This window comes from Rhopalosiphum maidis, chromosome 3 (assembly GCF_003676215.2).
Source record: "Rhopalosiphum maidis isolate BTI-1 chromosome 3, ASM367621v3, whole genome shotgun sequence".
Taxonomy (NCBI): domain Eukaryota; kingdom Metazoa; phylum Arthropoda; class Insecta; order Hemiptera; family Aphididae; genus Rhopalosiphum; species Rhopalosiphum maidis.
In genome coordinates, this window is record NC_040879.1 from 60,657,629 (window position 1) to 60,670,871 (window position 13,243).

Sequence of the window (13,243 nt, forward strand, 5' to 3'; positions counted from 1 at the left end):
GATTCTTTGAATGTACGATGTTCATCACTAATTTTACGTTTTTTTGACATTGAATTGATAGGTTATTGTAAAACAGTTGAAATTTAAACTTCACGTTGGAATGTTTCGAAACGAACTGCACTAAGGCCATAACCAGATACGTATTTGTCGTAATCGACGATATATACATTATATACGATTAGATTACGTTCTCGATCATAGCTTATCTCTCATTGTTATACAATAGTCATGATTAAATATTATTTATAAAAATTTAAGCTACAAAATTAAAATTTTAAACACCATGAATTATATTTGGAGGGCCGCAGCAAAAAGTTCCGAGGACCGCATGCGGTCAGGTTCATGCGGATAACTGTTATCGCATTAAATAACAATATTTAAAATGTTAACATAATCATACTTTATTTATGTTTTTCTTTTACATTAAATAGGTACTAAATTAACACATTTTATTTATTTTCTAATGAAACCTTATCATAGTATCACTTTTCTTAAAATTATTATGTTTTATACTTTTAGATTATTAATTATAATATAATAATTACATTTTCAATATTTATTTTATGTGATAATCGGTAAAACAAACATCTTTTGATTTTATATTGCTGGCCGTGTATTTTATTTTCGCATGAATCAAATACTTGGTCTAAGTATGGCTGCAGTGATTTATACAACTATCATAATTTAAAACATCGTCATGAAATAAATCGTTCTCATATTGAATCATTAATTACTTTAAAGAAATTTGGTAATATTAGAATAGAAACAGGTCTTAGTGATGCATATAAACAAAGTATCGAAAAACATAATGAGTCTGTTAAAAATAATAGGTACGTCTTAAGTCGATTAATTGATGCAACATGTTTTTTGGCAAAACAAGAGCTCTCATTTTGTGGACATGACGAACAAGTTACATCTATCAATAGGGGAAATTATCTTGAGTTAATACATTTAATGGGTACACTCGATTCAAAATTAAGTGGACATCTATCGACATCTACGGTTTTTTCTGGACCCTCTGGGGACATACAAAATGATCTCATTCAATCGATTTCTAATGTTTTATTAAAAACTATAAAAAACAAAATTGAACATACAAATTTTGTTTCTATAATTATGGATGAAACAACAGATATTATGTCCAAATCTCAGTTATCTACAATTTTACGATATGTGACTAATGAAGGGGTAGAAGAAAGATTTTTGGGATTTGTAGATGTCAGTCATGATCGCTCTGCTAAGTGTTTAGCTGAGCATGTTTTTCGTTAATTAAATGAATATAAATGCATAGATAAATTAGTTGCACAGACTTATGACGGGGCTGCCGTCATGTCAAGACAACATAACGGTTTACAGACATTAGTTCGCTCAAAATGTAAAAACGCGATATTTGTACATTGTTATGCTCATAAATTAAATTTAATATTAAAACAATCTATTGATTATATAAAGGAATGTAAAATATTTTTCACCGCGCTCTCAGGTCTTTCATCATTTTTTTCAAAATCAACAAAAAGAATTCATGCACTTGATCAAGAAGTCAAAAAGAGATTTCCGTCTGTGGCTCCAACACGATGGAATTATAATAGTAGACTTATTGAAATGATGCCTGAGTACAGAGAAGTTTTAAATCTCATGAACTCAATAGTAGAAAATGGTGAAAATGGGATAGTGAAACATTATTGTGTGCTAAAGGATTTTGTCAAACAATTTAAGATTATGACTTCAATTTTTTCCTTATAATATTTGGAAATATTTTTCCTCAAGCAACAATACTTTTTAATATAATACAAACAAAAATATTTTATGTGACTTATTGTAATTAAAAAATATTTGATTTTTTAAACCATTTAAAAAATATGAAAAATGATTTTGATCGCATTTGGTTGAAATCGGAACAGTATCATTATAGATTTACCGTTAAAATCGAATAGGCAAAGAGTGGCTGAAGTATCTGTAGATAGAAAAACAAATTACCGAAGGCTCTATTTTGAAATCATCGATGTATTAATTTCAAAAACTAATGAAAGATTTACAGAGATAACTCAACTGACTTTTTTTTCTTTATTAGATTTTTCAAAATTTGAACAGTATATCAACAAACTTCCTACAAATGCAATGGACTCGTTGAAAGATAAATATGGTGATTATTTTGATTTTGCAATTCTACGAAGTGAACTTTCTATTATATACTCATCAACTGAATTTCATAAAGTAAACATTCATGAACTTTGGATGTATCTCAAATCTACTGGCTTATCAGATATCTTAGCCTATCACAGGTTACAAAGTTAGCATCATTGATTGTAACCATTCCAGCAACAAGTGCAGAAGCTGAACGCTCATTTTCCTGTTTAAAAAGAATAAAGACATATCTCAGACACTCCAAGTCCCAAAATAGACTTTCAGATCTATCTCTTTTGACAATTGAGAAGCGATTGTTGACCACAATTCAAAACCAAAATTCATTTTATGATAATATAATTGATGATTTCACTAAAAAAACAAGAAGAATCGATTTGATATATAAATAAAATGTTTTTATTATTTATGATATTTATTTTTTTAAATAAAACTGTAAAATGTATAACTAAATTAAATTGTAATTTGTATGTATCAGTGTTTGTGTGTGTGTGTGTGGGGAGGGTAATTAATATGTACCAATGCTTACACTCACTCATAACCCACGCCACGCCACTGCTGATATCATTACATATCGTGGTTACTGCTAATAAGATAAACACGAATAGGTTAGGTTAGGTACAAGGTTAGGTACTAGGTACACGACAAATGTAAATCTAATTTACGTTAGGCGACCTCTTCCGTTTCTATTAATCCTTCCAACATAATTGTCCTCAAACCAGTCAAATAAAGGTTGTAAGCATTCTGGTAAGTTATCTCCTAATTGCTGTATAGCGGCATCTAGATTGTCGATTAGAACAAATGAAAGAGCTACAATCATTTTTATGAATATTGAAAAATCAGCATCATTTTTATATCTTAAAGCAAAACCCATTACGTTAATTTTTTTATGAAAGTATTTTGTTAGATGATACAAACAACCGTGAATTTCAGCGTCGGGGTATTTTTTTTTTTATGGTATTAATTACTGATAATTATAAATCACATGACACTGATCTTGGATTTAAATCGGGTTTTAATAAATTTAACATATAAAATAATTTATCATATGTTTTTCTTGTTAATTCGGTAACAGTACATAAATTAATGGATGGACACCATTTAGTGCTTTCACAAGAATAACGTAGACTTGTGCAAAAATTGTTGGTGCTACTTTAAACGTCACATCGCAATACCAAACTTTTGAAAAATGTAATATTTCTAAACTTCTAGGTCTTCCAAAAATTAAAATCCTATTTTCACTAGGCCCGCTATCGTCTAATAAATAATTTTCCGACATGCCTTCAGACAGTGAGTAAACCTTGTATGTATCTGGTATCTCTAGTGTTATCAAATCATTCGGTGCATTTGGTGCTGCTTGTATTTCATTTCGTTCTCTTCGTACTATTTTTTTTATGCTGGATCACGTTGAAGAGCTCCCTACAAAATAAAAATTGAACTCAAAAACTAAAATTAAGAAAAAAATAGGCAGTATCTAATTAGTACCTTCGATGCTTGTGATTATCCAAAAATGCATTCATTTATTACTGTAAATGTTGGCTCCGTAGTTTTTATAGCACGTTTTTAATATTGCATACTGCGATATTTGTTTCAACTGTAGCAGCATCCGAGTCATGAGTATGATTGTTTATACGCTTAAGAATAATTAAGTCTGTTATACCTGTATGTACACGAGCCTCAAATTCTCGTTTATACTTACATCGCCAAAATCGCTTTAAACTATCAGAACCAAAAGCGTCAAATAAGTACATAAAACCGTCATATAAAAAAATTTCACCATCACGATTCGAGTTAATTAATGACATTTTGCATGTACACTTTTACACAATTTGTACCCGACTAGTGTGTATTGTCGTGTATCACTGTATATCAATAAAGTGTGATAAAAACGGTTGTAATAACCAATAAGTTATACATTATTTTGATATATAGGTACCTATTGCCAAAACGATAAAATTCTATCTATAAGTAATACGCGTATTATACGTAATATTCAATAATAAGCGATAATATTTGATATGATACGATACCATTAGTTATATTATGAACATATAATATCAATCGTTTTATAATTTATAAATGGTAATTAACCTAAATAGTACCTTTCAAGTAAGCGCTTTAATACATTTTTCCAATAATTACGTGTTTCAATTAACTCTTTTTGTAGCTCACTATCTATTTTTCCAGATAGTTTCGTTCTATTTAAGTACATACAAATTGCTATAACGTGATCTTTTTTTTTCGCGTGGATTTCGAGAGTTTTATGAACATTTCGCCAATCATCATACCCATCACACATAACGTTTTTATTAGAAAAAAGAATACAATAATAACAATATATCATTTTTTTTAGTCGGCGAATAAAGTAACCATTCTCTATTACAATAATCGCCATTAGGTTTTTTATAAAAAAAATCCATTATTACTTAAATATATCGATTAATTTTAAGATTTTTATATAGCTTTTTAGTTAAAGATAAGCCAGCATCTTTATTTTGAAAAAATGTTTACCCTTTTTCTAGTGTGTAGGTTTTTAATTTGTTTGATGTTAAATCCCAAACTCCAGGGGCATTAGAGTTTAAAATTATGTCATTATTTTTAGAACAATCATCAGTTAATGAATTTGATAAACTTATCACATGTGAGTCCGGTTCATTTATAATTGTATCTGCTTTATTATTGGTATTTTAAAATAACTTGTAAAAGCGTTTACTTTTTTTAGAAGTTATGCCTTATTTTCCTTTTTCTTTTGAGATTCTTTTAGTTTTTCCTAACCACCTTTTGGTTTTAACATTTTTCTAAGTAATTTTTAAACAATTTTTTTCTTTCAACTACACAGAATACTACTTTTTAAAAACTTAAACACAGTGTAATACTGTACAAGTTCTGATATTCACCGATGACTACTAATCACTAATCACTGATAGTCTCCGTCGTCAAACATTAAATTTGATCGCGTCGATAAAGAATCATGAATACAAACATGTTATAATAAATTGTACAGTACTGTGTAATATAGTAATGTGTTGTATAAATGTATAATTTCCACAGATAATAAAGGTAGCCGCAAATAGCTATTATTGTTATTAGTGTATCCATAAACAGTAGACGGCCGATGACAGATAAAAACGAAATATTTTGTTATATAGCAATAAATGTGTGTATAAACTGTATAATTTTGGCGAATTAAATTGAAATCTGGATATAGTCTGACCATTTATGTCGGCCGATTTTTGTGCCCAATAAACAGTCTAATAATTTGGTAAAATATTGAGCCGATGGCGGGTCTAGTCTGACCATCGACTTACCTAATGTGCAATACAAAAAAACAGATTACTACATTTATTTAGAAAAATATATATTAGAATGTGAATCTGTAGACGGCAGTTTTGATAGTGCTTCTACAAGTATAATAAAATTTAAAAAAATAAAATTTGGTACAAATTATGTTGGTGTATACAATGTGACATCGAAAATGACTATTAACGTCGTGACAACGTAAATTAATTATCGTTTGATCTGCCAACGGAAGATGATTTGTCAGAAGAAGATAAAGAGTTTGAGGAATTTTCTGAAAGTGATCATAATGACCAATCACAACAACTTACAGATAATTCAAATAAAATTAGTAATAATTCATGCTTTATTATATTTTGGGAGTGTTTATCTGAATTATTTGACACGTGCCGTAAATGTTCTTCTTCCGTAGTGGCAAAAAAACATTATCTTCAAGGTGCATTACTCTAAATTACAACCAAATGTGAAAAAGGACATACGTTCCAGTGGAATTTTCAAAAAAAGAATGGTAAACAACCAGAAGGTAATATATTAATAGCTACTTCATTAACACTGTCGGGAATTCTTTTCAATAAAATGACTGCATTTTTTAATATTTTAAAACTTAACTTTTTTACGAGAACTATATATGATAATTTCTTAAAACTTTATATTAGACCAGTTATTTGTAATATTTGGGAAAAAGGAAAAAAAAAATTTAAAAAAAAGGAATTTAAAAATGGGTCTAATAAGATTTGGCTTGAGGACGATGGACAATTTGATTCTCCTGGATTCTGTGCAAAATATTGTACATATTCAATTATGGACGTGCAGACAGGAAAAATAATTAGTTTTAAATTAGTTCAAAAATTAATGGTTCAAGGTGATTTAGAACGTTATGCTTGTGGATCGTTGCTTAACGAATTAGTTAATGAAGAAAATTACAAAATAGATATTTTTTTACCGATAGACACAAGGGTATTCGATGTGACATGAGAATAAATCATTCGAATATTGAACATGAGTTCGACATATGGCATATTTCTAAAAGTTAAGTGAAACTTATGAAAAAATTAGACAAAAAATATCCTGATGCGTTTTTGTGGAAAACCAGTATTAGCAATCATTTATGGTGGTCAGCGCAAACATGCCATGGTGACGGAGATTTGTTAGTGAAGAAATTTACTTCTATCTTGAAGCATATTAGTAATATACACGAATGGGTTAAAGATGGTGAATTAATAAAATGTGAACATGCACCACTATCAAACGATGAACAACGCAATAAACTTTGGATAAATCAAAATAGTGAATCTTACATTGCTCTAAAAAAAATAATCACAGCTAAAGATTTTATAAAAGACTTGGCACATGGTAAACATTTTATTCATACAGGGAGACTAGAGTCATACCATAATGTCAGACTCTAATATATGCCCAAAAGAATTCATTTGAAATACAACGGTATGTATATTAGATCAATTTTGGCAATTAATGACCACAACAGTAATTTAAATAATAATCCTATCGGAGAAAAAATGGTGTATTCAAAGAACCTTCGAAAATATACAATAAAAACTCGTTTTGGCGGTGTGTTATATTAGAAAATCTACAAACTGCAATTAGAAATGGAGTACCTGTTGTTTGTGAACAGTTCACATACAGTAATAAAAACGCACAAAAAAATATTGCTCCGGTAACTAAACTAGATTTAGATGATCTAAAAGCGAAACAATTTTCTAGATTTTCGTCTAATAAGTAAATATTCTTCTCGCTAATTAATTTAAAATATATTTACAATGTGTACAGTAAATATTTTGTTTAAATGTATTGTTAATATTATATTTTTTTTTACAATTTTTAGTATTTGTACCTGAAAACAGTAGTTTTACAAATTTAAATCTAAATTGTCAAAAATAATTAAAAGTTGTAAAACGATTATATATTTAAAATTATATTGTTCATTAATATAGAAAATGGTTTATGATGGTAGAACATTAGAATCTTTGAATCCTACGTAATTTCCATTGCTTTCTGGATAAGTTTCCCTGATTTTGTGCACGACACATGATGATATCACTCGTACACCTACAAATAATTATAACATTTTACAAAACAATATTTATTAAAAACTTGTTTTCTATTTATTTTAGGTACATAGGTAGCAATATTTTTTATTTATATTATAATAATAGCCAATAGGTTTTTTTAAATAATACAATACAATTAAGTATTCAGGTTTTCAGGTAACAATTTATTTATTATAGGTATATCTATAATATATTTTTCCATAATATTCATAAATATATATACGTATGTATCTAGTTTGTTTAATATAGGTTTATTAATTTAGAGTTACCAACCTTTACCAAGTTTGGACCACGAATTTACCCAGTGAATAAATTGTTTATAATAGATGAATCTCCATGTTATGTTATCCAGTATACGTAAATTGTTACGTTTCTTTCGATTTTTAGTCTTAACGATCATTTGCTGCCGTATAATATTTAAAATTTCTTCATCCAATATAATTTTAGAAAACTATTTATTTAATGTAATGCATTTTTTATCTAGACAAAGTTTTTGTAAATTTTCAAATTCATACAACAAACGATCAGTACTTAAATTTAAACACTTCTCACATAAACACCATTCGTTCACTGTTTTTATAGATTTATTTCCGATACACAAATTTGTATTTAAAATTTCGTTAGCGAAATGCATCGAATTGAAATTACTGTCAATATCATTGATTGTTGGCTCGAAAACTAAATGATTGTAATGCCATGTCACAAATTAATTTGAAAGCACTATTAAAACTTTAATATTACCTAGAGTAAAAAAATATACAGGTTGTATGTGTGTTCTGTGCTTGTGCTTGTGACGACTGACAACTTCTTGTCCTACTGATAGCTATTAATAATAATAACTACTGATGTAAATACAATACACATAAAGTAATGTTATTAACTAATCATTCGTCTAAAAATAATTTTCAAACATTTTTTATTGTACACATATACACACTAATAAACTACCACAATAATATTATTCATATATTGAACACGAACGGCGTACGTAAGTAAAGAAATGAACAAATCTAATAATACAAAAATATTGCTAAGAAAGTTTATCATTCGTTTATAAATAAGCCGTTTAATAATTCTACAATAAAATAATATTAAATTAAAAATTTAATTCTGAAGCTTTACATTATTTTAAGGGTCTACTGTGTCATTAAAATATTTTTTTAATAAAATAACTAATAAAATATTTTCTTAAAGTTAAACGGATTTTGTGCAGTGTTTTGAATACAGCCCGTAAGTGAACGAACTTTTATACAACATGTATACCTTTTGGCCTTAATCGAAAGAGTATATAACAGTGCATATATTTTTTTCAATAAATTAATAAAATACAATATACACGAATGTGGAAAAGCTAAAAAAGTAAATATCAAATAGATATGAGTTTATATGACTTTAATTTTTATAACACAAATTGTTGGCGCTGCGACAGGTCTTACGAAAAAGCAGTTGACTGCCGCAACTTGCGCAGGTGTTAGACAGAAGTAGGTGACTAATATATAATAATAAATTAATTGCGAATCTTCAATATATATATATATATAATAATACGACACTGTCGCAAAGTGTCACAAATAAATATAATATTAGACTAACACAGGGCCCCAAAATAATGACAATAATAACATATGAATAATAATAATAAATTACATCAAAATATGAATTTTACAATAAATGACCTGATCCCGGTGGCGGTGTCGATCCCACAATCCCAGCTGGCAATTTTCACTGGTATGAGTCGACGCAATAACAAAATAAATTGACGACCATAACTTTACGACGCAAACTTGCGTATAATAACAAAAAAAGGCACGTGGTTTTGTGCAGTGGCGCATTTAAGGGGGGGCAACTGGGGCAAGTGCCCCGGGCGCCAAATTCTAGGGGGCGGGAAAATTTTTATAGTCTACCACTACATATAATTGAAATCTTTCTATTTAATTTGATATAATATTATTATACAAAATACAAATAAAGATTATAAATTAAAAATAGACATTTTACTTATAACTCATAAGGTCTATGATTATAAACGGTTTTCATACAGGTCTATGAGCGGCACGGGATTGTGACAATCATAGATATAAATATCAATGATTTATTTATATATTATAATATATATCATCTGTGGCGGAAATAACATGTTATTAGCTAATACGAGTTAAAAATAACATAATATCCACATCAAAATATTATTTTCCTTATCGCCGACCGTCGAACGTTATTTTTGTCAATATTAGTGTTGTTGTTGAGCTTTATCAATCATTAATTAATTATGTTGGTGATATTCGTACAGATAAAGATTATGAAAATTTTAAAAGAAATGCTATTGAAAAATGTGGAATTATGAACTTTAGAAATACTGAAAAGCGACAAAAAAAAATTAAAAAATTTAGTGATGACAGTTCAATGGAAAGTATTGTAACTAATTTTAAAATCAATACCTATTTTGTTATTTTAGACCAATTGAAGTCAGAATTGTTGAGAAGAAAAATTGCATATGACAACCTTTTAAAAAATTATTATTTTTTTTTAAAATTACTAAAATGACAGCTGCAGACATAAGGGTATCTGCTGAGCTGTTAAGAAATGAATATAATACAGATTTGGGAACTTCATTTCCTAATGAATGTATTCATTTTAGCAGCTATTTGAAAACTATTTCTAATCCTCCTCAAAGTATTCAAGATATGTTAGTGTTTATAAGAAAAAATAATTTGAAGGATATTTTCCCTTATATAGATATTGCTTTAAGAATGTTACTATGCACTCCAGTTAGTAACTGCTCAACTGAGAGGTCATTTTCAGCCTTAAAACGTATAAAATCATATTTAAGGTCAAACATAGGCGAAGAAAGGCTCACTGCATTAGCAATCATGAATATAGAATCTGATGTTACTACAGCAATAAGCTACGACGATATTATTCAAGAATTTGCTCAAGACCATGCACGACGAAAAGTATAAGTACATTTTTAAATATTGTTTGTTCTAGTATATTAATAATTATTTTAAATATATTTATATTTATTATCTACAAAAATATTAAATGTGTATTTCTTGAGGAGGGGGGGGGCGCTTGTAAAATGTTGCCCCAGGGCGCTAAATGTTTAAATGCGCCACTGGTTTTGTGTCACCGTATAAAGGCGCGTCCACATAGTATGCAAACATGAAATATAGTTCACGCATTTGAATCATATGTTATGTTTGCAAACATTATATACTACACACGCGTTCATTGTACACATAGTGTTTGATGTTTTTGATTTTACTGTTATCCATGAATGACAAAATAAAGATTGTGAACCCGTAGTTCAGTTTTGGTGTTAATACAGAGTGGTTATGCTTTTTAGTTTTTCCAAAATGATCGATACTGATGATAAAGTTATTATTGCTAGTGCCGCGTACATTGTTATGAGTAGTATTGTTAAAAAAAAACGCCGGTTTTGGATCATTGATATTTTTAAAAACCGCGTACGTTATAGTGGGATAGATTTATTAAATGATTTAAAAATGAAAGAAGCTATTCATTTTTCAAATTTCTGTCGAATGAACAACAGTGATTTTGAAATGCTACTTAAATTGATTGGACCCAAAATCGCAAAAAGTGATTAGCATTTTAGAAAAGCTATACCTGCAAACGAAAGACTCCTCGTCACTTTACGATACTTAGCCAGTGGTGATTCATTTCACAGTCTTGCTTACTTGTTTAAATTTTCGAAACAAGTTATTTCAAATATTATACCACAAGTTTGTGAAGCTCTCATTGAAGTATTGGACGACTATATACAGGTGAAGTACATGAATACATTACACATTATATTATACAATATTAGTAGTGTATATATTATTATAGTATTAATATATTATGTTTAATAAATATTTGAATAACTATTTGTATTGATAAAATTTTATTAATAAGTTTTAAAAAAATATTGTCATATTACAAATTAAACAAATAAAAAATAAAGAATTTTCAGGTTTTAGTAAACAATTAAAAAAAATGTTAGATTCCTATAGCGTTTCTAGCTTTTAATAAGATAAATAAAATTAGATACTTTCAATAAAAAAAACAAAAATTGCTTTTCTAGCTTTAACTGCTTTAATTTAGTTAACAAACCCTTTTGTGTATAATAAATCTTGTACATGTTTTTGTGTTGGTCTGTTTGTAGAAGGTCATGGAAATCAGTTTTATTTTATATAGGATTTGTATTTGGTCCAAGATGATCTACTGAGTTATACATTATTAACTCGGATAATAGAGGTGTAGTAGATAGTAATGGTTCTGAAGTATAAGAACCTGGAGATGGCTGAGAAATATAAAAACCTGGAGATGACTGAGAAATTAATGAACTTGGAGATGAGTGAACAGAGTTTTGGAAAGTTGATATCCATGACGGAAAGTTCAAATCGAACACAAATAATTAAACAAAATAATTAAATTATATTTTACTATTATTTATACAACTTTATGTAGTCATTAATTTAGATATATATTTTTTAAATTTATTCTGTTTTTTATTTTGTTGGTTTGTTGGATATGTGAACTGTCTCATTAATATTATTTTAATTTTAAAGTATTCCCCTGCAATTGTATGTCAATATTTTTTATTTTTTATTACACAGTTACAATATTACATACATACAAACACTTAACACACACCATACAACCTATAATAAACTTCTAAATCATGACTATTTTTCAAATTCCTTTTCCAGGATATTTTTAATTTTGGGTTATTGTTGGTTTTGATGGGCCATCCCGCAACTAAAGTATCTACTATCTATAGTTGTGGTCCGTTCGAAGCGCGCGAAGAGGATCCGTGTTCGAACAAAATTTTACATTACCAATAGGCAATAGTTAAATATAAATTGTAATTAAAACTAGTAAGTATAGGTTAGGTTAGGTTAGGTTAAAACGTAATTAAAATCCAAAAAATCAAAAACTGATTTCTAAAATTGAAATCAAAATCGAAAATATTATAACCGGTAGACAAAATCGAAATTTTTTTCAATCGGTTTCAAGCCCTGTATCTAACACTAATAACATTAATATTAAATATATTATATAATTAACAGTTAGCATGTATATGGTAAATAATATATATATTAATATTAACCTAACCTATAGGTATTTTGAGCCGAGCACCCACCAACTTCAACACTAGTCGTTTTTAGAACAAATTTAAAAATATTTCTATAGTACCTATTTTTACGTGCAGTTACAAAAATAAACAGTTTCTAGAGGTTCTGGATTAGGTTATTCTAAGCTCTAAGCTAGAACACAAGAAAAGTATTCATAAAAAAGGTAAAATTGAATTTTAAATTTTTATTTGATATTTCAAACGATTAATCTACAGTTAGGTATTAAGTATAGTAGTAGTATATAGTATATAAGTATATATAGGTATTTGTATACGAATTAGCTCCAAAATAATTTTAAAAATAATTACATTATAATACCATTAGGTATTAGGTGCCTTTGTCGTTTAAATAATTGTTAATTACCGTACATAGTTCTGTGTTGGTATACATTATAAATGGCTTTATGTCGAATGAATTTGTGTCGAATTTAGATTTAGAAAACGACATAAAGCCATACGACAAATAACCATCGTGGCCTTTTGACGGGTGATGTTTTGTCGAATTGCTTTTTGTCATGCTTTGGGATTATGTCACCACAGATACTATAGTGATATTGTGATAACGATAAGAGACGATGCCTTGCTCTTTTAAATGCCT

At 28.3% G+C, this 13,243-nt stretch overlaps 2 pseudogenes; one reads left to right on the forward strand and one right to left on the reverse strand.

Annotated features, from left to right (window-relative positions):
* The first annotated feature begins 2,076 nt into the window (after positions 1–2,076).
* Positions 2,077–2,534, forward strand: LOC113559188 (annotated as a pseudogene).
* Positions 2,535–3,166: 632 nt separating this feature from the next.
* Positions 3,167–3,705, reverse strand: LOC113557609 (annotated as a pseudogene).
* Positions 3,706–13,243: the final 9,538 nt, after the last annotated feature.